General features: G+C 42.4%; 1 protein-coding gene and 1 long non-coding RNA gene across 6 annotated transcripts in view; one reads left to right on the plus strand and one right to left on the minus strand.

Annotated features, from left to right (window-relative positions):
- The window catches only part of RAI2 (retinoic acid induced 2), a 90,560-nt gene that overhangs the window by 35,304 nt on the left and 32,242 nt on the right, over nucleotides 1–23,014 (plus strand). Inside the window, exon 3 of one of the 4 annotated variants that reach the window (XM_083501985.1) lies at nucleotides 12,088–12,165. The exons of 2 other annotated variants lie outside the window; for them this stretch is intronic. The gene's annotated coding sequence lies outside the window, so the exon portion shown is untranslated. Of the gene's footprint in view, nucleotides 1–12,087; nucleotides 12,166–22,426; nucleotides 22,784–23,014 lie in introns of those variants that run through there. One more of the 4 variants, XM_083501986.1, reaches the window with a different exon arrangement.
- On the minus strand, nucleotides 1,222–4,957 carry LOC310706410. 2 transcript variants are annotated; one of them, XR_014525848.1, is made up of 4 exons: nucleotides 4,681–4,957; nucleotides 3,576–3,767; nucleotides 3,233–3,486; nucleotides 1,222–1,432 (listed from the first exon to the last, which is right to left on the minus strand). It is a non-coding gene; the product is annotated as an uncharacterized lncRNA (long non-coding RNA). The 2 variants fall into 2 exon arrangements; XR_014525849.1 differs by lacking the exon at nucleotides 1,222–1,432 and adding an exon at nucleotides 1,879–2,577 and having other exon boundaries at nucleotides 3,320–3,486.

The raw sequence follows: 23,014 nt of genomic DNA on the forward strand, positions 1-23,014 counted from the left end.
AGCTGAGGCGGCGGCGGCTGTTGTGGTGGTGGTGGCGATAGCGGGCGGAGGAGCTGGCGGCGGCGGGGCCGAGGTGGCCGGCGGTGGCGGGGGAGGCGGCGGCGGGTGGAGCAGGAGGGCGGCTGAGGCCGGTGAGGGAGTAGGGTTGCCCGGGGCTTGAGGAGCCGTCGCCGGGAGTTGCTGCTGCTGTTGTTGCTGCTGCTGCCCGGACATGCCGGCCTCCTCCTCGTCCGCTGTCTCGCGCTCCTCCCTTTTGCGTGCGCTGCCCCGCCGCCGCCCCATTGGCCGGGTCCTGTCAGCTGATCCTGTGTTATTTCCTGTGTGTATGTGTGAGGGGAGAATGGAGAGAGAAACCTCGGCACCACCACCGCGGAGCCGCCCCAGGCTCGACGCGGATCCTTGCCGCCGCCGCCCCGCCTCTCGCCGCCCGCCTCACCCGCCTCCCTCCCACGGCACACCAGCCAACGTCTCGCGGCACACTAGTGTGCCGCGGAACACCGGTTGGGAAACACTGGGCTAGTCTGTCTTTTCAAAGTATTACTTTGTTTGAATACTATCCAAAGTAGTTTTAAACAGGAGCGTTCAGAATATGATGCATCTCCAAGAACTATACCTCCCTCCCTCATGCCAAAAAGTAAAGCCATCGTTCCCAATGTTGCTAATCTGAATGGAAGACTAAGGATTAGATCATTTGTCTTAATGAATATAAACAACTTTTTTATATATAAAGAAGTTGCGTAGTAGCCGGGCTGAGAGACATTTACAATGCTGGGTAATAATTAAAAATGTGACAGATGTGTATGTTCTGCCCTCTCCGCCAGACTTCTTTCCCTCACTTTTTATCATGGATTTCCAAACTAAGCCTTCTCACTCTCTTTTCAATTCTGCATTCAGTTTTGCAGCTTGGACATTTGCCTCTACAGTATTTGGCTTTTCAATATAACCTTTCTGCCCCCCCAAGAAAGGGGCAGCTCAAAAAACCCTATCTTTTCAGGCAGTAGGAAAGAGGCCCAATTAATAATCTGGGGACACATTTTTTATTGTGAAAACTAAGCAGGACTCAGCCTGGTCTACATAAGGGATCATGTAGGAGGCCAGTGTAAGAGCTTCTTGAAATAAAATAAGAATGAGAACAGTAACAACACAAGTTTAATGGAACTAGTCAGGGAAAGAGCAGTAGGATCACATTGAGCTTGTCAAATACTTTCATTACAGTGATGTCTGTTGGATCAGGAAAAGGTGTGAAAGGAATACACAGGGTTAAGCCTTTGCACACAGCCATTCCAGCATCTAAGTTCACTGCCATTGGGAAGAATTGAGCAGAGCTTACACAATGAAACAGCAGCTCCTTTCCTCTGGAAGAAAATGATGCCATAGAAGCAAACAGTTGTATCAGAAGACTCTGGGCTTTTTACATCAGTGCTTCTGTGAACTGGAAAAGACAGGGCAAATTACTGCTTCAGACAAATTGGGAAAAGACAATAAAATTTGCTTCTCAAATGCCAGGAATTCTGAGCATGCAAAATTCCCCCAAAGCCTCTCCTTTTCCAGAGAATAAGGCATCAACAGTTGCCCTTTCCCAGCTTTCAAATGAGTAAAAATATGATTGAAAATAAAATAATTGTATATTAATACAAATACTACACTGCAAGATGGTGAATGCATTCCCAGAACTGGCCAACTTAAAAGGTTCTCTGTTAAACCCAAGCTGTAAGAGAGCAGTCAAGTCTGTGCCTACTTAGGTAGTTTTGAGACAGGAAGCTGGCCAAGATGCAACCAGGGCTTCAGGCCACACTCAGTATGGCCCTAATTTAGCCCAACTCCCTGCAATGCAGGAATCTTTTTACCTAATGTGGGGCTCAAACCCACGACCCTGAGATTAAGAGCCTCATGCTGTACCGACTGTGACACTGTATGCAGAGGTCAGTGGGTTTAACACAAGGCTAAGGATCTAGAACAGTGGTTCCCAATTAGCTAAGTACTGTGGACCTGCTGTTTTTCAAAAGCCAAGCTATGGACCCCCTGCTTTTAATATTTTTGATATCTCTATGGTAGTTTTTGTTATGTGAATGGTGCCACAGACCTCCACACTGCCCACCGTGCCTCCTTCACTGCCAGCAGAGATGCCAGTGGTGCTGGCATTGGTTCTCCACCGGTGGTAGCAGCAGCAGAGCAGATGGGGCACTCATGGGGGCACTGCCTCAGGGACTTGCATTGCTTGAGGCGGCTGCTTCACCCCACCTCATGGGTGGGCCAGCCCTGCTTCTTACATATTTTATTTTCATTTGATGCTCACTCACTCTCCGTATCTTTATCTCAGAGAGCATCTGGATTGCACCTTGGTCATGTAATCTGAATTGCGTAAGGATGAGGCTGTACACTGTGCCTGCTGTTATGTACTGAAGTTCTCACCCTGGGCCAGTAGGGGGATACGGTAGATAGTTTTCACTCAGGTCCACATATGCAAATAAGGAATTGAAAGTGACGTTCAGTGATTGGAAAGTTGTTACTGTTGCGTTGTAGTGGAGCTCTGTATAAGCAGGCTGGCTGAACCCTTCAGTTCTGTTATGTTCTGGCCTGTGAATAAACAAGAGCTGTTGAAGAATCGCTGTGTCGTCTGATACGTTCACCCACAACTTAACACCTGCACCCTATGATGAACCAATTTTTAGCATCTCCCCCCACTCTGGGGCTTTCCTTTACAGAAAAGTTCATCATCTCATCAGAGCATAATCATTGGCTTGCTGGATTTCACTAAAGCTATGGTTGGCATGCATGATAAAGCAATGCAATTTAAGCTGTTTCTCTGTTTTCCTATATGAAGTTTGGTTTACCACATTTCCACATCAACTTGAGGTGTGTGTGTGTGTGTGTGTGTGTGTCCGTCCATGTCCATATGAAAATTTATCAGCATTTTACTGTTAAATTATCTTAACATACACTTCTGTATCCAGTTCTATCCAATAGGCACCTCTTGCAAGCATTTCCCTCCCACACAATGCATTTCGTGTGGCATATTCGCTGGTATATTTTTATGCGCACTTCCTGCAAATATGTGCATTTTTACTGTTTTTGTGCAATATGCACATTTCCCAAAAGCAATTGTTAGAAAACTGCATTGCAGACTTTGGGCAAGTGAGAACTCTGAAGGAGAGCTGTGTTTCAATTTGCGCACTGAATTCTACGCAAGTGTGCCATTAGCTTCAATAAGTCATCATATCAAAATACTCACATGTTCAAAACTGGTGTATACACTTATTTGTATTTCCACTGCAATAATCAGCAGAGAACTGAGATCAGTTCATCTTGTATACTTAACTGCATCCAAATTGGCTGTAGTTCCTGTTCACCCGAGGAAAAGCTGCCTCATCCGTGCCTTGTTTATTCCATGTGTGTATGACCTTACCCTAAATGCTTAATGCAGCACTTCTCCTTGTGTTGAGAGTGGGCAGTGACAATTCCATAGTTAGCCACAGCTTAAAGAGACTGTTGAGAGGATTCAGGCTCATTAATAACCTTTCAAAGTGTTATCTCAAAAACTATATTTACAGCTTTCCTTAAATGTCGCAACTTACTTGCCGACTTTAATGCACGCTTGTCCCATGGGTTTCTCATCCATTAAGATAGATTAAGTGACTATTTCTAATGCACAATAGTAGATTTTGTCGCCCTGCAGTTCAGCGCCCGACTGCGGCTGCCTGATACTCAACCCCTCTGAATCCCCGCTGAGAATCTAAGCTCTGTGAGCTGTGGTGAATGCATTTAATCTACATAAAAAGAACACAAATTGCATGTTAGCCTTTTTTGAGCCTAGTAATCAGCGCGGTTTACCTCATACGTTTCTCTGCACTTTGAAGAGGTTGCAAAGGATTTCCCCCTCCCTTCTCCCACCCCATCCCTCTATCAGGTATAAGCAAAATGCTTGCCTGCTGACTGAGCCGGTGAATGGCTCCTGTAACTTATCCATTGTTCATATTTAATGCTGACTGGAGCCCTGCTGTGCCACTGATAACAATAATATGTAAGGAGGCACACGCTGTGCTATTTTATTCCTGCGCCACCTAATAATTTGAAATTAAATTTGTTAATTAAAACAGGAGCTGTTAAAATGAGGCTCCAAAATTGCCAGATTATACATATCCTCCTTCCCTCAGTGGGAAGATAACGCTTGGTTATTTATATAGTCTGCAATGCACAGAACCCCATTGACACTGTTGTCAAAAAAATCCTTCATTCCACTTAGAACAGTTATATTTGCATAATAAGTTTTCTTTTAATATTGAATGTACACAAGCGCACAGAAGAACAAAAAAGCACATGTAGTTTTTGTTCAGTCATAACTAAAGAGGAATAAGAAGCTGTCTGGCCCTATTTACTTTGAAGACCCATCAAACTGAGTGGAACTCGGAGCTAAATTTCCTTCAAGATCTAATTGTAAGGCCTAAGATTTTTGCTGTCCAGGAACACAGATTTTTCTCTCCTCCACTGTTGGGCCTTTATTGTAGAAAAGCTTGTTATCTCATTACACCATATGAACATAAGCAATTGCTTGGTGGATTGGTTATCCTAATAAATAAACGTTCTCATTATATTTTGAGTGTACATTATACAGTATGTTGCAAACACCAAACATAAGAGCCAACGCTGCTGCTGTCATTTTTGAAAACTATGCATGCAAACCTCTGATAATTTTATATTCTTTGTCTCAGGGTTGTTAGGGCCTTTTCCAATGGCTTTGTTGACCTCAAAAGCCTATTATTAGACACTCAAATTACGTCAGATCACCCAGGGAAGGACATTTATGCCAAGACAGCCTAAAGGTGTATGTTTAACAAGATGGTGGCGTCATAGATTCCTGACAGCAAATAGGGATGTTTGTCCAAGTTTTTAGATGTTTTTTTCACATGTGTTGTCCACTGTGCAAGTGGTTATGTAAATAAGTTTTAACTCTGTCCAGGGGGCTCTGTGCCAAGATACTATTACAAATAATATAAAGAATAACTGGGTATTGTAAAGATGCCATCAGATCTGGTTCTTCAATATGTTATGATCAAAGGAAAAGATTTTATAAAGAACACATTGTAATCCAGCATATTTATATTTATTTAGCTTGTTTCCTGCTTCACATTTTAACAGAAATCTCTTAAGTGGTTTACATATCACTCCTACACAGTAAAATCAATATTAAATAAATAAGGTACAATGCAAATTCCACATTCAATGTGAAAAAATATTACTACTACTATTGCGGTGGTAATAATAATAATAATAATAATAATAATAATAATAATAATAATAATCGTTTCACGTTTTAAATAATCAAGCAACAATAAATATATCAATCATCCTAAGTAAAATAAATGTGCATATGTAAATTGTATATGAATCATCAAAATGCACTGTAATTACGGTATATAGAAAATCTCATATATATCATAAATGGGGACCACACTAATATGAGTAATTCTGGTGATTATACTGCTATCTATCATCACACTACCAAGGGTGCCATCTGGGACCCCAAAAAAATAATTCAAGGAGGGGGCTGGGCCCCCTCAAAATTCTGCAGCAGCTGTGTGCGCACACCATGGGTTTGCTTGAGTCATGTGCGCAAGCCCTGAGCATGTGCGCATGGTGTGCTGATGTTGCACAACCCCAGCCCCCTAAATTGCAGGGGCAAGGCAGTGTGCTTGCACATTACACAAAACGCGTAACCCTGCATATTTTAACAGTCACACTCTCCTTACATCTAATACATCACTACAGCCACTCAGCTGTCACTTCAATAAAACGCTCTGTCAACGTACAGAAAAACAGCTTAATGAGAACAACCCACTACACTACGCTACACTTTGCAATGGACTGTAGCAACACAGCTCTGATAGTTTGCAGTATACTTCCAAATGCTTGAGCTATCAAAGGAGCTTAGTCATTTATTTTGATTCAGCGAACCAATCCCTTAAAAAAGTAATACGTGTGTTGTATAGAGTAGACTTACACCTCTGCCTGCACAAATTTCCCACTCAGGCTCTCGCTCTCCTCCTCCCACCAGACCCACCCTCTGCCGGTGCAGTTTTGAGGAGGAGGAGTTTGAATATGTGAAAAAGGCACCCAACAGGACAAGGGACACTTTTCTCTCAAAAAGGACAATCACGTTTTTCTAGGGATGGGTGGCAACCCTCCTTGCGCATCAGACAACCTGGAAGCAGGCAGAGTATGAGCACAGCATCAAAACGTAATATCTGTTTCAACCCAATGTCTGGAAATGGCCTGTCTTTAAGAAATCTTGGATTGCCACTGCATGGCTGGGAGCTATAGATAAAAAGATCCTTTTCCAGGTGAGGTCAAATCCCAATGTGACTCACCATATTCTTCAGGTTTCATAATGGATTCCATTGCTGCCAAGTGATGGCAGAATTTCAGCCTCCTGACTGGTCACAAATCATCCTGGCTCCTGATACTTGGTCTTTGTCTGCTAGTGAATCCCACACGGAGACGCTAAAAATCCAGAGTAGTTCCCCAGGTCTGTAATTGACTGTTAAGGAAACCCATATGCACCCACTGAACTGTCAGGAAGGAAAGTAAGAACAGACTACAGTGGTACCTTGGGTTACATACGCTTCAGGTTACATACGCTTCAGGTTACACACTCTGCTAACCCAGAAATAGTGCTTCAGGTTAAGAACTTTGCTTCAGGATAAGAACAGAAATCGGGCTCTGGCGGCACGGCAGCAGCAGGAGGCCCTATTAGCTAAAGTGGTGCTTCAGGTTAAGAACAGTTTCAGATTAAGAATGGACCTCCGGAACGAATTAAGTACTTAACCTGAGGTACCACTGTACTGTGATCTACCGGTACCTACCTACCAACCAACAAATATGGAGAGTTCTAGTGAAATGTCTCCTGTTCATTCATCTCTGGCCTCAGAGTTCTGGCTAAACATGTAATGCACTTTTATCGATGGCTGCATTTGTAGCTGTGCTGCTCTCAGTCTGCACATACTGCTGTTTTAAACCAGCCTTTGCTGCAGCAAAAACATCAATATGGATTAACAGCATGGACATAATGCCTAAGAGGAAATCAGTGCAGCGTCAAATAAATATTGATTTACAGATCCTTATTATCAAGCTGACTAGGGAGCGGGTGACCTTTGTAGAGCACTAGAGTGAACAAGGAGATTGCAATAAAGACAGGGTTTTTAAAAATAATAATGCCAAACCTAGCGTCTTAACGCACCAGAAGAATGCAGTGTAGGCTTTGTATAGTGTATTCCACACAAGGCGGGTAGCCAGGGAATTCTTACGGATGTGGTACTCCAATAAACGTGGATGTCCCTTGTCCATAGTGGCTGCCATCTAGACAATTGGGGGGGGGGAGAGAAGATACATATTTGCATCCCATGGTTTTATATAATTTTTTTGCTGCATCCATTCTCCCGACTGGATAGGCAAGTCTGTGTTTAGAGGAAAGGCAGCCAGGAAGGCTTTGGTCTGCTATAGGTGCGCTATAGGTGAAATACTTTTGAAAAACACTTCTAAACGTGTGTTCTTCTCTGCCTCTGATGTGGCTGTCTAGGATTGTGGTCAAGAGTTTCACCACTAACCCAAATGGCATTAGTAGATCTACCTGTGAATTCATTCCTTTGCTTGTCTGTGTGCACGACAACTCTGTGCACATCTACATAGATTATGCAAACTATTTATTTATTTATGAAAAAGTAGTTATTCACTACCAGGAGTCCTAAGCAAGCAATGGAAATAAAGACTGTGGTTTGCTGAGGTGCATTCCTCTCTCAAGTTCACCATGGATCAAATTTTCCATCTCATCTGTTTCCAAATGTGTCCTTAACTGAATTAATAATTCAATTTTTTATCTCTGTCCCCAACCAGAGATAAAAGAGCACAGCCAGTTAGGGGCTATGCCCTGTATGCCCACGTCTGCGAGGCGGTGGTCCAGAAGATCATGATCAACCATGTCAAAGGCTGCTGACAAATCTAAAAGGAACAGCAGTCCTGACCCGCCTCGATCCAGTTGTCTACGGAGATCATTTGTTAGGGCAACCAGAGGCGTCTCGGTCCCAAAACCAGGACAGAAACCGGACTGAATGAATGAATGAAGATGCATCAAGGCATCAGTCCTAGGTGTCTGATTCCCACCCCCACTGTCCCCAATTACATAATCACTTCATACAACAATTTACACAAGTGTAAGGAAATTGCTTTTCGCCATTGATACTGGTAAAAAGGAATATTGTTTAATAGGTTTGTTATTGCAAATTGTTCATCTAGTGCTAATGAGGAAATGGTGCGACACAAAAGCCTACAATCTTAAATACACTTCTTTGGGAATTTAAGTGGCATTTGCCCCAGAGGATGCATGGGATGATGTTGTAGATTCCGCTTCGAAAGCATCATTGTTCATTATTGACTATATGAAGGCTTTACTACTGAGCTCTGGAAGGGAACATTCACTTTCTATTATGCAAATGTAATTTCATGGTATCACACATCCATAGGACTATCTTTCTTTACTCCCCCGGCACAAAATGCATCTGCTGCGTTAATGCATTTGATATATCGTATTTGATGTGATTTCAAATGATATTTATAGTAATTTTTATAATGTCATTAACTGTCCCCAGCACATCCTCTGATGTTTCGTGTTCTCCATGTACTTTGAAGAATGGCTAACATAATTTGATTGTAAGGCAGTTTGGCTCTAACTTCACTCTTCCTAAATTAGAGATTTCTGCAATTGGCTACTATTAGCAACTTGATGCTGCTGCGATATGAGAGTCGTGTACTTTCACATACGTTTCCAGAAAAAAGAGATCAAATAACTGGATGTAATAATACACCGATGATAACCGAAACAGGGCAGTTGAATTCAAGCACTTTAAGGAGTGGTCTGAAATTCTTCTGAACCTTGTATATCCAGGGTTGTCAACATGGGGCCCGTGGGTACGAGGGTGCCCATCAGTACCTCCTTTGGCATCTGTGAAAAATTGCAGTACAGTGGTATGTCGGGTTAAGTACTTAATTCATTCTAGAGGTCCGTTCTTAACCTGAAACTGTTCTTAACCTGAAGCACCACTTTAGCTAATGGGGCTTCCTGCTGCCGCCGCACTGCCGGAGCACGATTTCTGTTCTCATCCTGAAGCAAAGTTCTTTTAAAAAAAAAATTATTAACCGACCAATCAAATCAAATCACATCACATAAATTCCGAATTACAAAGCCGAATATTATTTTTTTTTGTTGGGGGGACCCATATTTCAAGTTCCGAAGGGGATTCCAATCATCTTCCAGCTCCTGCCTTAATATCCACAAATCTGTCCAAATAATGTTCATAATTCTATCCAGTCCTATCTTGCTGTTCCCACATCTCGTCTTGTTCGTATATTTTTCTTTTTTTCTTTATGATCTCTTCTGATAATCTCCTGTTATAATCCTGTGTGAATTTTTTCGTTCGTCCAATCATCATGTCGAGATGGTTTCCATATATCATCACTTTCATAAATAAAAGCACTCTTTCCATCATTAGTCTCGCAAATCTGTCGCCTTCTTTAGTCCCTCTGAGGAGGCTCACCCACAATTTGAAAACAGATCTATTCCTCCTCCCAGACATAAGTCTTTCGACAGAACTTGCCAAAATGGCGACGCTATTTTTTGCTGCGTCATTCCAAAGCTCTTATACTTTCCACAATCTCCTTAAAACATGCTTTGGTTAGAAAATTATCTCCACACAGTCTTAAATCCTCAGCTTAAGTCATTTAAACGGCATTTCTGACTTGTGACTTGTGGGGGGGGGGGATTCTTGGTTAATCACATAGAGAAAAGAAAGGAAAGTTTTTCCCCCTCCCCCATCCAGTCCCGTTGCCGAACATACCGAGCCTTGGTGTGTCTTCTCATGATTTATTCCTGTTCCTCCGACCCGTCTTGTTTCTCAGAGATCTCTTCAGTTAGCAGTCTTTACTCCCCATTCTTCCTTGAAATATGTGCATTAGCTTCCTCCTAATTGTTTCTTTTGAAGTTGCTGCAGCTAGAGGCGCGAATCAGAGACAGCGTCCAGGAGCGCCGAGATCCGCACAAGGGCTTTCTGCCTAGTGCCCCCACCCCCTCAAATTCGGGGGTGGTATAGGGCACAGCAGGCAAGGGCAGTCCCCCCCCCACACGCTTGGGGGGGCGGGAGGCTGTTTACTCCCATCACAGCCTCTTAATTACCTCGTGTGGGTCGGAGAGATGTTATTGTCAGCCATCTTCTGATGCGCCCCTAGTGGCCCCCCGGAAGCAAAGTTCTTAACCTGAAGCACTATTTCTGGGTTAGCAGAATCTGTAACCTGAAGCGTATGTAAGCTGAAGCGTATGCAACCCGAGGTACCACTGTAAATATTTTCTTTAAAAATCCACAATACAGAAGAGTTTGCTTTTTCTGCTCAGTTCCTGTTTACACTGCCTCAGCCTCTCCTACGCTGAACAGCTCCCTTCAATAAGCTCACATTTCATTGGATGCCAGGATTTGATGCCCACCCTCCCATCTGTTCTGAATAGAGGAGAGATGCAAAGAGCTTTTCTCTGTGAGTGAACAGGGTGGCAGCAGATGTAATTGCCTCCCCCCCCCCCCAGTTGAAGGGGTGAGGGGCAGGGTCATGTCTGCCTCATTTTGTGGTCTGCCTTTTTTCTTTCTTTTTTTAAGATGTGGCAGTCTTTATGTCATGCCCTATGGCAGCCAATTTGTAATGGGCACTCATTGCACTTCCTTGAATCCCCAGTTGGTCATATTTGCTAGGGATGATGGGAGTTGTGGTTCAGCAACATTTGGAAGGACAAATGTTCTCTACTCTTGGTGCATGGGATTGCGGCCTGAAGATGATGGTACATGAATAAGACCTTTATTTTATTTTACAGTGGTACCTCGGGTTAAGAACTTAATTCGTTCTGGAGGTCTGCTCTTAACCTGAAACTTTTCTTAACCTGAAGCACCACTTTAGCTAATGGGGCCTCCTGCCACTGCCATGCGATTTCTGTTCTCATCCTGAAGCAAAGTTCTTAACCTGAGGTAATATTTCTGGGTTAGCGGAGTCTGTAACCTGAAGCGTATGTAACCCGAGGTACCACTGTATTTTTAAAATCAACATGCAGCCTTCAGTTAACAGTTATTGTGGTAAGAGGTTTAACACACTGCAATTCAACAGCTGAATTTAGGATTTGGAACGCAAGTTGCCTTCTTTTGCCAGCTTATTTCTTTTACACACACACACACACACAAACACACACACACACACACGTACATTATAAGCAACACAATGACAAGACCTGGAAAGACAAGCTTTGCCGTATTTCTCTGATTGGGGCATGCTTTTGTAATGTGACCTTGCAGCCTGCCAGTTGGTCTGTAGCGCAAAATAGGCACAGACCTTGGAAATAAGACAGCAGGTGCAAGTTAATTAAATAAGGGAACCATGCTGCTTTGTGCTGGAAGAGGGCATGCACCCTGCTCATCTCCCACTGTTACATTCACACTTCCTTGCGAGATGTTAAAGTTTTTCTTATATGGAAGATGTTGCATCCATAGGGCAAAGGGAAGAAGGGAGGAGGGCCTGTTTGGGCGCAAGCCAAGAATGCTCACTTAGCCAGCCAGTCTAGTAACTCTGCAGCACATCTGTGTGTCAAGGCAAGAGAGAGAGAGATTGCAGGCCCCATCCCGATCCTGTATAGATATCTCTTTTTAATAAAACTTTATTATTTTTTCCAACTTGGGAGAATAAAACAAGCAATATGCAGAGCATTTTCAATCAAGTTTAGTTAAAATGCAAAATGTGCATTCCAAAAAGGAAATGTCTCACAAAAGAAGCATTCAGTTTATACCATCCAACATCCACAAAATTTAGAAAAAGACACTATTATTTATTACCTTGGAAAAGGACATTATTATTATTAAGCCCCTTCAGCCCAATCCTGTCCAGAGTTAGTGGTCCCTATTAAAATCAAAGGGGTTAGGCATACCTAATACTACCCAGGCTCGTGTTGTTTATAGTCAAGAAAATCCAAAAGTGATATATCTGGAAATGTTTTCTAACATCATTCCATAGGCTTAAGATCATGTATACGAAGACATGTAAATGCTACACCTACGTCCTATGCCATCCTTCATATTTGCTCCGCCCAAGGTAAATATTTCAAAACAACCCCAACTAGCCTTTGTTCTGTCTGTACGAAAGTGAACCAAAAATATAGTTCTTGCTCAGGAACAGCTAAAAAAGAAAAACACTGATATTAACTATATTGCAAACACTTTAATTTCCCCAGCCACTCTGGGAGGCTTCCAACAAATATTAAAAATATATTAAAATGTCACACATTAAAAACTTCCCTAAAGATGGAAATCTAATTCAGTGTGTGCCCCCTGCCCCGGGTTCTGTGTGGAAGTGCACTTGTAGCCCACTTGGTATGAGAGGCTGGACTGCTGTGCAATAGAGCTTCAGCATTTACTGACAGCCTTCTGGGCAGAACTGCTGATTCTAGTTTTAATTCTGTGACCCTCAATCGCTTCATCTCGGTATACCTCAAAAACCACCTTCTTCCCTCTGTCCTGTTGGGATTTCTGACCTCTGTAGCATTTGCAGCTTTTGTATTAATGGTGCACCAGTTTTTCCAACAAGGAGGCAGCTGCTTATGATGGTACTATGACAACTGTGTCTGGAGTCTGTTCTATGAAATTAACCTATGGTCTATATGATTCAGTTTTAATGTTTTTATGTATGTGCTTATTCTTGCTGTGTAGTCAGCAGGCAACACAAAGCTAATGTACTTTAATGCTCTTTTTTTTAAAAAAAAACAAGCCAAAGAGCTGCTCATTTTGAGGTTATATGACAACCTTTATGCTCCATTTGCAACAGATTTAACACACCAGCAAAGCAAACAAAAGCAGTATTGTTTCCTTTGCAGTTTCCAGTCTTTTGTCTCCAAAGAATTCCAGTCCTTAGTAGTTATGGTTGAAGGTTTTCCCTGCTCTTAGGGATGCTCTTTATGATTGGTTTAAATAATGGAGAGAGAGAGAGAGAGACAAGAGAACACATATATTGTCCACGATCATTTTGAAAGGCCACACCAAAGAAGAGATTATATTTAAAAAGCAGCTAAAAATGTGGAAGCCTACCCTTCTTATTTCAGTAATATAGCAACTGCGAGTCAGTCTAAAAATACCCTCCTGGCACAATGGAAGTGAATGAATCTCTCTCTCTCTCTCTCTCTCTCTCTCTCTCTCTCTCTCTCTCTCACACACACACACACACACACACACACACACACACCCCAATGAGAAATTGCTTCTTCATGCCCTCAAGAAGTTCTAGTTAACAACACTGAACAAACGCCAGATTCTCTAAGTGACAGTTACATGTGCAGCCTTTTCTAATTCACAATGTTCAATTTACTTCTCAAAAGCTGCCAAGACCAAACATCTAAAGTTTGGGGAATATAGCCACTTCATCTACTTATTTATTTTTCACTCTTCCTCTGATTACACAGGAGTTTTGTGCCTGTAGCTTCACCCTTGATGGGCTTTTCTAGGAGCATTTTGTAGTGGGAAAATCACTCCCATCATGCCTTTGTTAAGAGAATATGCTTCTACAGTGGTACCTCGGGTTAAGTACTTCATTCGTTCCGGAGGCCCATTCTTAACCTGAAACTGTTCTTAACCTGAAGCACCACTTTAGCTAATGGGGCCTCCTGCTGCTGCCGCACCCTCCAGAGCACGATTTTTGTTCTCATCCTGAAACAAAGTTCTTAACCCAGGGTAATATTTCTGGGTTAGCGGAGTCTGTAACCTGAAGCGTATGTAACCTGAAGCATATGAAACCCGAGGTACCACTGTACAGTAATCTAGGGAGCATTCCATCTGAGACAATAATTGGCAAGACTGCAACACCATCGGTACCTTTCATCCTCGCAATGTTTCCAGAACTTCATTGTTATTTGGTGTCTGTGTTTCCCTACTTGGTTTCTCTATGCAGATGTCAGCAGTAAACATGCACTATGTAAAACCTATGAATGAAGCTTTCATTTTCACCCAGTTTTTTTGTTGTCTGGTCTCCTTTGATTAATCTTACCCATCATGTTAGTAAAAGACATTTGTAATGATAAAGATTCCAAACCGATTTGCAAGAGTTGAATGGGTTTTCAGAGGAAGTTGCATTTGGGTTGCCCTTGCATTATAATGTTATTTAAAAAAAAAGAAATTTAGATCATGGGTCACTTGCTTCTTTTGCTTGGGCTATGTACTCTGATGAAATGTAGGAATAAATTCATAAAGATACAATGTGCCTAGGGATGATTAGGGCACCATGCGAAAGGTCGCCGTCTTCTAGCCTCAATTTTTGAGGAATGGATGTGACATTTAAATTGTATATCATTTCAGTCATAACAAATTTATTTATATCATGTGTTACTGGGATCGTTTTTACATACATTATTTGTTTGATATATTATGAGCTATTTGGATCACTCTGTATTTGCATCATAATGTAATGTCATGTGCCATCACCATGACATTAGCTGCTAGGCGCAATGAATATTACTCATTTAGAGGCTATGCTGATTGTAGGAGCTGTCACATAACAGTTCACTAGTGCCGGTATACTCTGAGATTTCATGCATTGGTTTTGAAGGGTTTTTATATACAGGGATGGGGAAATTATAAACTGATGGACTAATGCAAATCTAGACCATGAAATGGAACTCTCATTAATTTACATGTAAGATTTTTCACAGTGAACCATTTGTACATATCGGGTAAAATGCTGTGTATAATTATCACTTTAGAAAAATGATTGCCAATAAATAAGTGTCCTAAATAATAAAATAGCAGCAGTTTAAAACTGGAGCTTCTCCTACGCATTGCAATGAGATTGGGGTTGGACTAAATGGGTTTTTGGAGTCTCCTCCTGCCTTTTGATTTTACAGCTGAAAATATGGGATTTTGCAGGAATAGGGGGCTGTTTCTTTGTGACATAAATATCCCTTGCTTCGTCAGTTAAGTACCCACTTAGTATTATAAGCCAGGGCAATGGGTTCCTACAGAAAGTAAATAGCTGGAGATCCTTCTGGTCAGTTAGCACAAAGGGGCATCTCTTTCTTGCCTTGCCCTTCCCTGTCTGGAGGTGACATCAGCCAGGTGTCTGTCTGTGTGTAAGAAAGTGAACAATAGCTAGGCAGTCTTGAAAGTGAGCCTGAAAAGAGAGATTGCTGACTTCCTCTCTGTAATAATTGAATGCTATGCCATTGGGGGGTTCCCCTAGAAAGCTTACTTTTATTTGTATTTAAAACATTTCCAGGTCACTTCTCTTGGTAATGCCCATCCAAGGGGGCTTGCAATAAAAATAAAAAAATAGCTGTTGGAAGTGCAACAGCAGAGATCATTCAGTTTGTAACGTAGGGGCTAATTCTGTTATTAGTAAGCCAGCTAACCATTATTGATGTCACATTATTACTGTCACACTCTTCTTTTCAGAAAGTTGTGTGCTGACTGAGAAGGTATTTTTCACTTACTGTACTTTCACACATCTCAAAATTCAGACTCTGATTAGCCCAGCACAAATTTTCAGCAGAGGCACACGGAAATGATTTGGATCTGTATAGGCGGCCAATGTTAACCTACAAACCATCTGGGCATCATCTGGCCTTATTTCATCAATCAGAACGTCATTGGGTTGGATTCTTTTTTTGGAGGGCAATTTCAATATCAATGTCAAATTTAGCCTGGGGGGAGATGCACACCCTTGCCCTATAGCCTGTTGTCACTGGCGGACAAACCAATACAAAAGCCTTCTTCACTGCTTTGCGTGAGGTGATCCTTTGCTTGTAATACTCATGCCATTAGGTAATGGCATTCATTTGGTGACAAATATTTCATAGGGCTTTGCTTGGTGGAAGCAACAGCTGTTATGACTGAGCACTTGCAACATGACAAGCAACGATTCTCTTTGAAAAGTTATGGTAAATGGTTTAATTTGAAGACTCCAGCTTCACTACACTATTAAAAAATAATTGCTTCCTGATGCTGCATCAAAAATCCAGATGATCTAGAAGAATATATATTCTAGCCTTCCAAGTAAATCTCTCCCAGCAATTTGTAAAGAGGTGTTTAAAAAACAAAAGCAGAAATAGTAAATGAGCAACCAAAACAATGACAATTGTTTCATTAGAATGGTGTTTCAAGTATGTTATGAAGATGGATGGGTGACTAAGAAAAAGTGCACCTTGAAAACACCTCATTGACACAAATACTTCTCTCACACACTCACACATACACCCTCACACACAGGCTGTGATTCCTGAGCTTCCCCCTCTATATTTTTTTACAACAGCAATTGCCAAATGGCCCAGGTCCATGATTTCCTGCATTGGCAAATGAAACTGCTTTCCCAGGGGACAATTGGATTGCCTTTGACTTCAGTAAACAGTTAAATACATAAGCAAATTCACTATAGCATCTCTCTTCAGAAGGAACATGTTTTTCCCCCCATGAAAGATTACAATTGATGCAGGAAGGCCAGTTGACTCGTAAATTGGAATCCATGTCCCAGTCATATTTCTGGCTGGCAAAGGAAGCCATTGTTGGCTCATGCAGTCGGCTGTTCAAGTGCTGCCCTGAACAGCTCCCTAAATATATGTCTTGTGCTATGAATATTAGATAAAGCTTCTGAGCTGCTACTTCTTGGCTGAGCAAGCCATGGTGGCTGCGAGTTTGCTACCAAGCTAGATTCAAGGTTCTTGTGTTAAATCACAAAACCTTAAAATAACTTGGGCCTAATGTCATGTAAGAACGACTTGATTCCCTGTGCTCCACCTCAGCCAGTGAGACATTCTTTTGGTGGTCCCCCACCCACCTAAAGTTCAGTCTGCCTTTATCAAGGACTGGGCCTTTAGTGTGGCAGGTCGTGCCCCGTGGAACTCATTGCCACAAGAGGTACCAATGTCCTTCCTGCTTTCTTTTAGATGTCTTTTAAAAACTATACTATTTTGGAATGTGTGTTTTTTATTTTAAAAAAACCCCAACCCAACTAGTTTTCAAAGTTGTTTTGATTCATTGTAGTGATATGTCGTTTACGTTGTATGCCACATGTGCTTTTTATGAATGTATATAGATATATTCTCTTCTGGCTGTTTGATAGCTGTCAGCTGCTAGTATGTCTTAGGGATTACATATTAGTTTTTGAGTCCTGCTTTCTCATTCTTTTCAGGCCTGCTTAGTTAGGCCTGCATTCTTTTTCCCACCGTATTTTCTACTAGTCTATTTTTATAACTTCCAAGCTAGTCTGTCAACATGTAACAGAAGTGTTACATTATGTGTGAACAATTTATATAAGCTGCGTGTGCTCAGCTTGCTTAACACTGAAGGTCACATAAGAGAATCATCAGTACCTGACGTGTTACTCTGATCATCCTCACATTTTATTAATGCATATTAACAGCTGCATGACCAAAACAGGTTTCAAAATACTTTTTAATATATTTGAAAATTCATAACACGTGCAATATATGTTGGACAAATTCCTGGACTCATCATTGCAAGTTATCACCAAATCTTTTATTTTCTTGCCAGAACCACATAAAATCTTTACGAACTCCCATAGTTTCATTTATATGAAATGCTTGATGAAAACACACGTATTGGACTTGATGGTCAGATATAGGGAAGCTGAGAAGATGTTTGTATCTAATGTATGTTGGTGTTTCTACGATTGGTCTCTCCCAAGTGATACAACTCACTCAGTGCAAGAGTGTGTCTGTTGGCCTGATGAGTGAAGGGAAAGGATGCAAGTTGTCATAGCCTTAGTATGACCTGTCCTTTACTCTACTTCCACATTAAAAAGGAAGGGGAAGAAACTCTCCTTGCCCACTAATGGGAAATTATGAATGTGCTTGGAGTTAAATTACTATATAATTCATGGTTTACTGGAGTATATAAAAGCATTTGCTCCAGAGATGAAAAGCTTTGAGCCATGGTATATTTTCTGGGAAGACGGTTGTTTCTCATCATTTATGTTATTTTGTTAACATGCTTTTAAAGAGAAAGTTTCCTTTTTAAAACCGAACTCTTGTATTTGGCATCCTGTATCCATTTACCTTTGTCATTTTATATTATGCTGTTTCTGGCGTAAGTCCCTTTCTTCCTTGGGATTTCCTTCTTTTCTACTTAAAAGAATCTGGCATACTGTGCGCTCCTATCAGCATTGAACCAGGAATGGTCAGCCTTCCAGAAATCAAGATTGCATGCAAGGCAGTTAAGTCAGAGTAGCTGTATTTGAAGCCACGGGGATTAAACAAATAAAAAAGAGTAACTTTTATTGGCTCAGATGAATTCTGGAGCCTGAATTGAGCAATAAGAAACTTCTCCATACTTCTGAGCATTTGAGTACTGTATAGAGTTACAGATCCTGACAACTTCAGATGATTTTGTGTTGAATCTAACACAGATTTTTCCAGTGAATTTTGGAAAATTGGATGTGGAACATGACCGATTAGAATGCCCATTTCCCCAAGATTATCCAGCACATGGAAGGAGCATAGCCAGCCATATTGTAGCCTCGTCTTTGAATTTGTAATGTGTTTATTTTGTATGCACATTCTGTGCTTTGCTGCAGTTTGCATTTATAATCCCTACTAAATTGCCTCCTACTCAGGACACTATGCATATAGAAACAGTACACATACTTCTCCACCTAGATGTAGAGTGTGATTCTTCCCCTCTGCAACCCAACAGCAGAACCTGCATTTCAAAAAGTTAATATTCAGTTGCTTGGGCTCCTAGAGCAGCATGATATTTTGGATCAAGGTTGAATTTATAAAAAAGTTTTTGAGATTGTTCATTTAATTAGTAAAACCAGGAGAAGGGGAATGCCTTCCCATGGGAAACACTTCCTCACCCATACTCAAATACAAAAAAGACACAGGCATGTGAAAGGCTCTTGCATATGTAGAATCAGGCACATACCATCTTCATACAAAATAATACTTATAAAGGAAAACATGGAACCTGTACTTGTGATGCATTTTGTTTTCAGAGGCACGTGGCTAAATCTACTATACATGTGCACTCTTCACACTTCATGGGAATTGCAAAATGGGTAGATACTTTATTTTCCTTATTTATTTCAATCTCATAATTATGTAGGTAATATAGTAAGTTCATATAAAGAAATAATAATCTTTCCCTGCCACATGCTAAAGCTTGGGGATATGTCTTGCTTTCCCCAAGACATGTACAGTAAAGTGACGCGCCTCAACTTTTCAGTGAAATTGACCATGGCAGGCTTGTGAGAACATCAGCATTAGACATATGAATAGGGCAACCAGCCACCAACAACAGAAGGCTTTTTTGATTGATTTTAAATTAAGGTCATGGTCCCTCAGGCCACAGAAAGATTTGATTATTTCCGTCATATTTGAAGTGTCTGTTGAGTTTTCTTTATGGGCAGCATTTGGCTATTCCATGGAGCAGTGACCCCAAAATTTATAAAATGTTCAGAAAACCTAGAACAGTCACAATCCTTGTGGCAATTATATACACCTTATTTAACAATTTGCTGTAACTTCATCTAATAACTGTATATATAGTTATTGTATTTGGGAGAGTATATGCTACTTCACTAGTCACTCCTTTGAAATTGCTTTGATTTATAAACAGCATCAACACAAACGTATACATAGCAGAGGTGCTGGAAGGTACAGTAATTATATCGTAAGGAACAGTGGACTTCTCATAGCCTTAAAAAAGTACAATCACATTTATTTATGAGTCTCTATGTGTATGTTCTTGCAACCCTGTTAGCCTGATTACCCGCCTTACCCTTTTCTACTTTGCTAGTTTATAAAAGAGTATGATTATGGAAAAAGCTTTGGATGGAAATATTGAAATGAATAAAGCAATCAATGACGCAGTGGCACAATTCAGGCCTTATACCGTACACACTACAGTAATCCTAACATAGAACTCGCTGTGGTTTGACTTCGAATCAGGCCCATGGCATGACTTCTGGTGGTTGAACAATGGTCATAATCACACCAAACTATAGATTGCTGACTGATTGTGAACCATAGCTTGTCAATTCAGACATGTCACCAAGCCATAGCTAAGCTGCTTTAGTCATTTTCTTCTTCTTCTGACACCGATTATTTCAAAATGTACTGTGTGAAGTTCACTCAAGTACTTAAATGAAACAGCAAATTGGAAGAGCAATTGTTGCCTGCTTTTTATAGAATCAATGATGGAACTAAAAAAACCCAACTATATGTAGTTGGCAAGCTTATGTAATATTAGTAAACAAAATCAAGATTAATGTACCGAACTTTCTAAGATGGACTTTACAAAAAATATGCCCATCTTAAAATAAGTGTATATGCTAAATATATATGGTGCAAACTGATAGGCTAGGAAAGTCAGTAGTGTAGGGTTGCCATATTTCAAAAAGTAAAAATCAGGATACCCTGAAGTTGCTGAGCTACAAGAATTTTTGAGATTGGGAGTTTTTTTGAGTTTGGGAGGCATTTTCGGCACGATTTAACCCTCGTTGCTGGTTTTCCAGCACATTTGCCCAATTTCAATAAAATAATCCAGGCAATTCCAGGACATGTTCTGGAGAATCAGGACGTATGGGCAGCCCTACACTAGTGCTATAGCCCAAAAAAGCCAGAGCATTGGCAAAAACTATTATGGCAAAAACTGAAATTGTTTACCACCAAGTACAGTAATGTAAATCATAATTACCTGGTGCTAATAACTAGCTCTGAAGGGTAAAAAGAAAAAAAAAATCAAACACACTCTTCCCATGCTGCGGCACCCTCTTCCATATTCACAAATGCTTATGACAGTCTATATAACAGATTTTAGTGTGTTACAAGAGGGCACAGAGACCATGAAGCAGAGTTTTAAAATATTTAATGAATGTCATATATAAAAATATTATTATTTTTGATTCAATATTGGCACCCAGAATCCAAACACTGACAGAGGCTGCTGCTCCCATCTTGGGAACGTTCACACCAAGTTTGGCGATGACATATCAAGAGGCAGCCAAAACTATGCCAAAAAAGGGCACAGTGATGCCAAAGACACATTTCAGCCTGCCATCTTGATTCAAAATGGTGTCAAAATGAGGATGAAGAGCCTTGCCCCCTCCTCGGGAACCCTTGTGCCAAGCTTGGCATTCCATTCTCGAGAGGCATTCCAACCACAGACACAGCAACCCGCCTTCCAAAATGTAACACTGCATGAAGATATAAACTGCAAATGCTAAATGTGTGCTATGTAATGGAATATAAAACCAGACATAAAAACACACTAAAACTTTTCGTATCTTTGCTTATATTAGAATAGCATGGTCTGCCAAAATCCCAAATGTTTTTCTATACTGCAGAATATTAGAGATGTCGTCTTCAAATCCTTAACCTTTCAGTACTACCTATATATGATGGTAAGAACTCTGCACCTTTCTGCGCCAGAACCCCACCCCTCTTCAGTCTCAGGCTGTCTTCATGCAGAGCAAACTTCCCCTCTTTACTCCTCAGCTTTCCTCTCCTCTGCTATTCAAATCCATCTGCAGTGCCACCACCCACCCGGCAGAGCAGGCCCAAATTTGCAATTAACTTCTTTCCAAGACATCTCACTTCTCCCTGAAGGACGTTGCCAAATGCATGCACAATACAGACCCTTTTTCAGCCATGGGCCAGTCCACCATCCCTCAGACCATGTGGTTTTGGGAAAAAATAATGAATTCCTATGCCCCACAAATAACCCAGAGATGCATTTTAATAAAAAGACACATTCTACTCATGTAAAAACACGCTGATTCCCGGACCGTCTGCGGGCCAGATTGAGAAGGCGACTGGGCCGCGTCCGGCCCACAAGCCTTAGGTTGCCTACTCCTGGGTTACGCCTCTAGCAAAACGGATTCATGCTTCCCCCCGCCCCTAACCAGATTTGCAACCGAGAGGTCGCTAGGGTTCGCCTCTCCGTGGCCATTTTCTCCCTGCACCCTTCTCTCCCCCCCCCAACCAGCTGCAACCCCCCCCCGCACTCCTCTTTCCGTCTCCCTTGGGGGCTCCGCGCCAGGGAAAAAGCCAAGGGAAGCCGCTCCACCTTCCCCGCGCCCTCTTTCTCCTCCTCCGCCCTGAACGACCCCCGAGCCCTTCGCAGCCAAAATGCTCCTCGGGTCGGGAGGACGTTTCTGGACAGGGAGGGTGGGAAGTTAAGCAACTGGCGCTTGCTTGCTTAACGCGCGTGCGGGGGGGGGGGAGCCGGCGACGGCGGCGCGTGCCAGGCCCGCCTCTCGCGCTTGGCGACTGCGGGCATGCGCCCTGGAACCACAGACCCCCGCACCAATTTGGAGGCGGGCACAGCTCGGCTTCCTACTGGCCCGCCCCTTCCCTCCCTCCCGCCCCCTCTGCGTGTGTGTGTGTGTGTGTGTGAGAGAGGGAGACAGAGAGATACCAGGGATACTCAGACACCAGACAGCAGCAGCAGCAGCAGCGACAGGGAGGGCAGGGCGCGCGTTGAAGCGGCTCGCCCTCGTTGTCAGCCGGGCAGAGCCTGACAGTCTCGTTGCAAGGACGTTATTTAAAAAGGGGCGGGGGTTGTGGGGGGTGGGAGAAAGAGAGAAGCCTTGGCCAGCTGAAACAGCGAACAGGGAGGCGAGGAGGCTGCCGCGCGTCTTCCCAGCCTCCCACCCAGCCTGTCCGCCCGGTCCATGGAGCCCAGCTAAGGCAGCGCCGGCAGAGGACAGCGAGGTAACAGCAACGGGGTAAAAGCTCTCGGGTCGGCAGCAGATGGGAGACCCCGGCAGCCGGAGGAACGGGCTGGGAGAGGAGCGGCGCGGGCGCCCTCTCGGCGCTCCTTCCCCGCTCAGCCGCCCCGCGGGCGCCCTGCTTGGGAAGGGGGGGGGGGGGAAGGCTCTGGAGCTGAAGGTTAAGGGAGGGGGGAGCGAGCGAGCACAGGGTCTCTTCTCTGGGGTGGGGTGG

Source organism: Podarcis liolepis (assembly GCF_965112155.1).
Source record: "Podarcis liolepis genome assembly, chromosome: 4".
Lineage (NCBI taxonomy): Eukaryota > Metazoa > Chordata > Lepidosauria > Squamata > Lacertidae > Podarcis > Podarcis liolepis.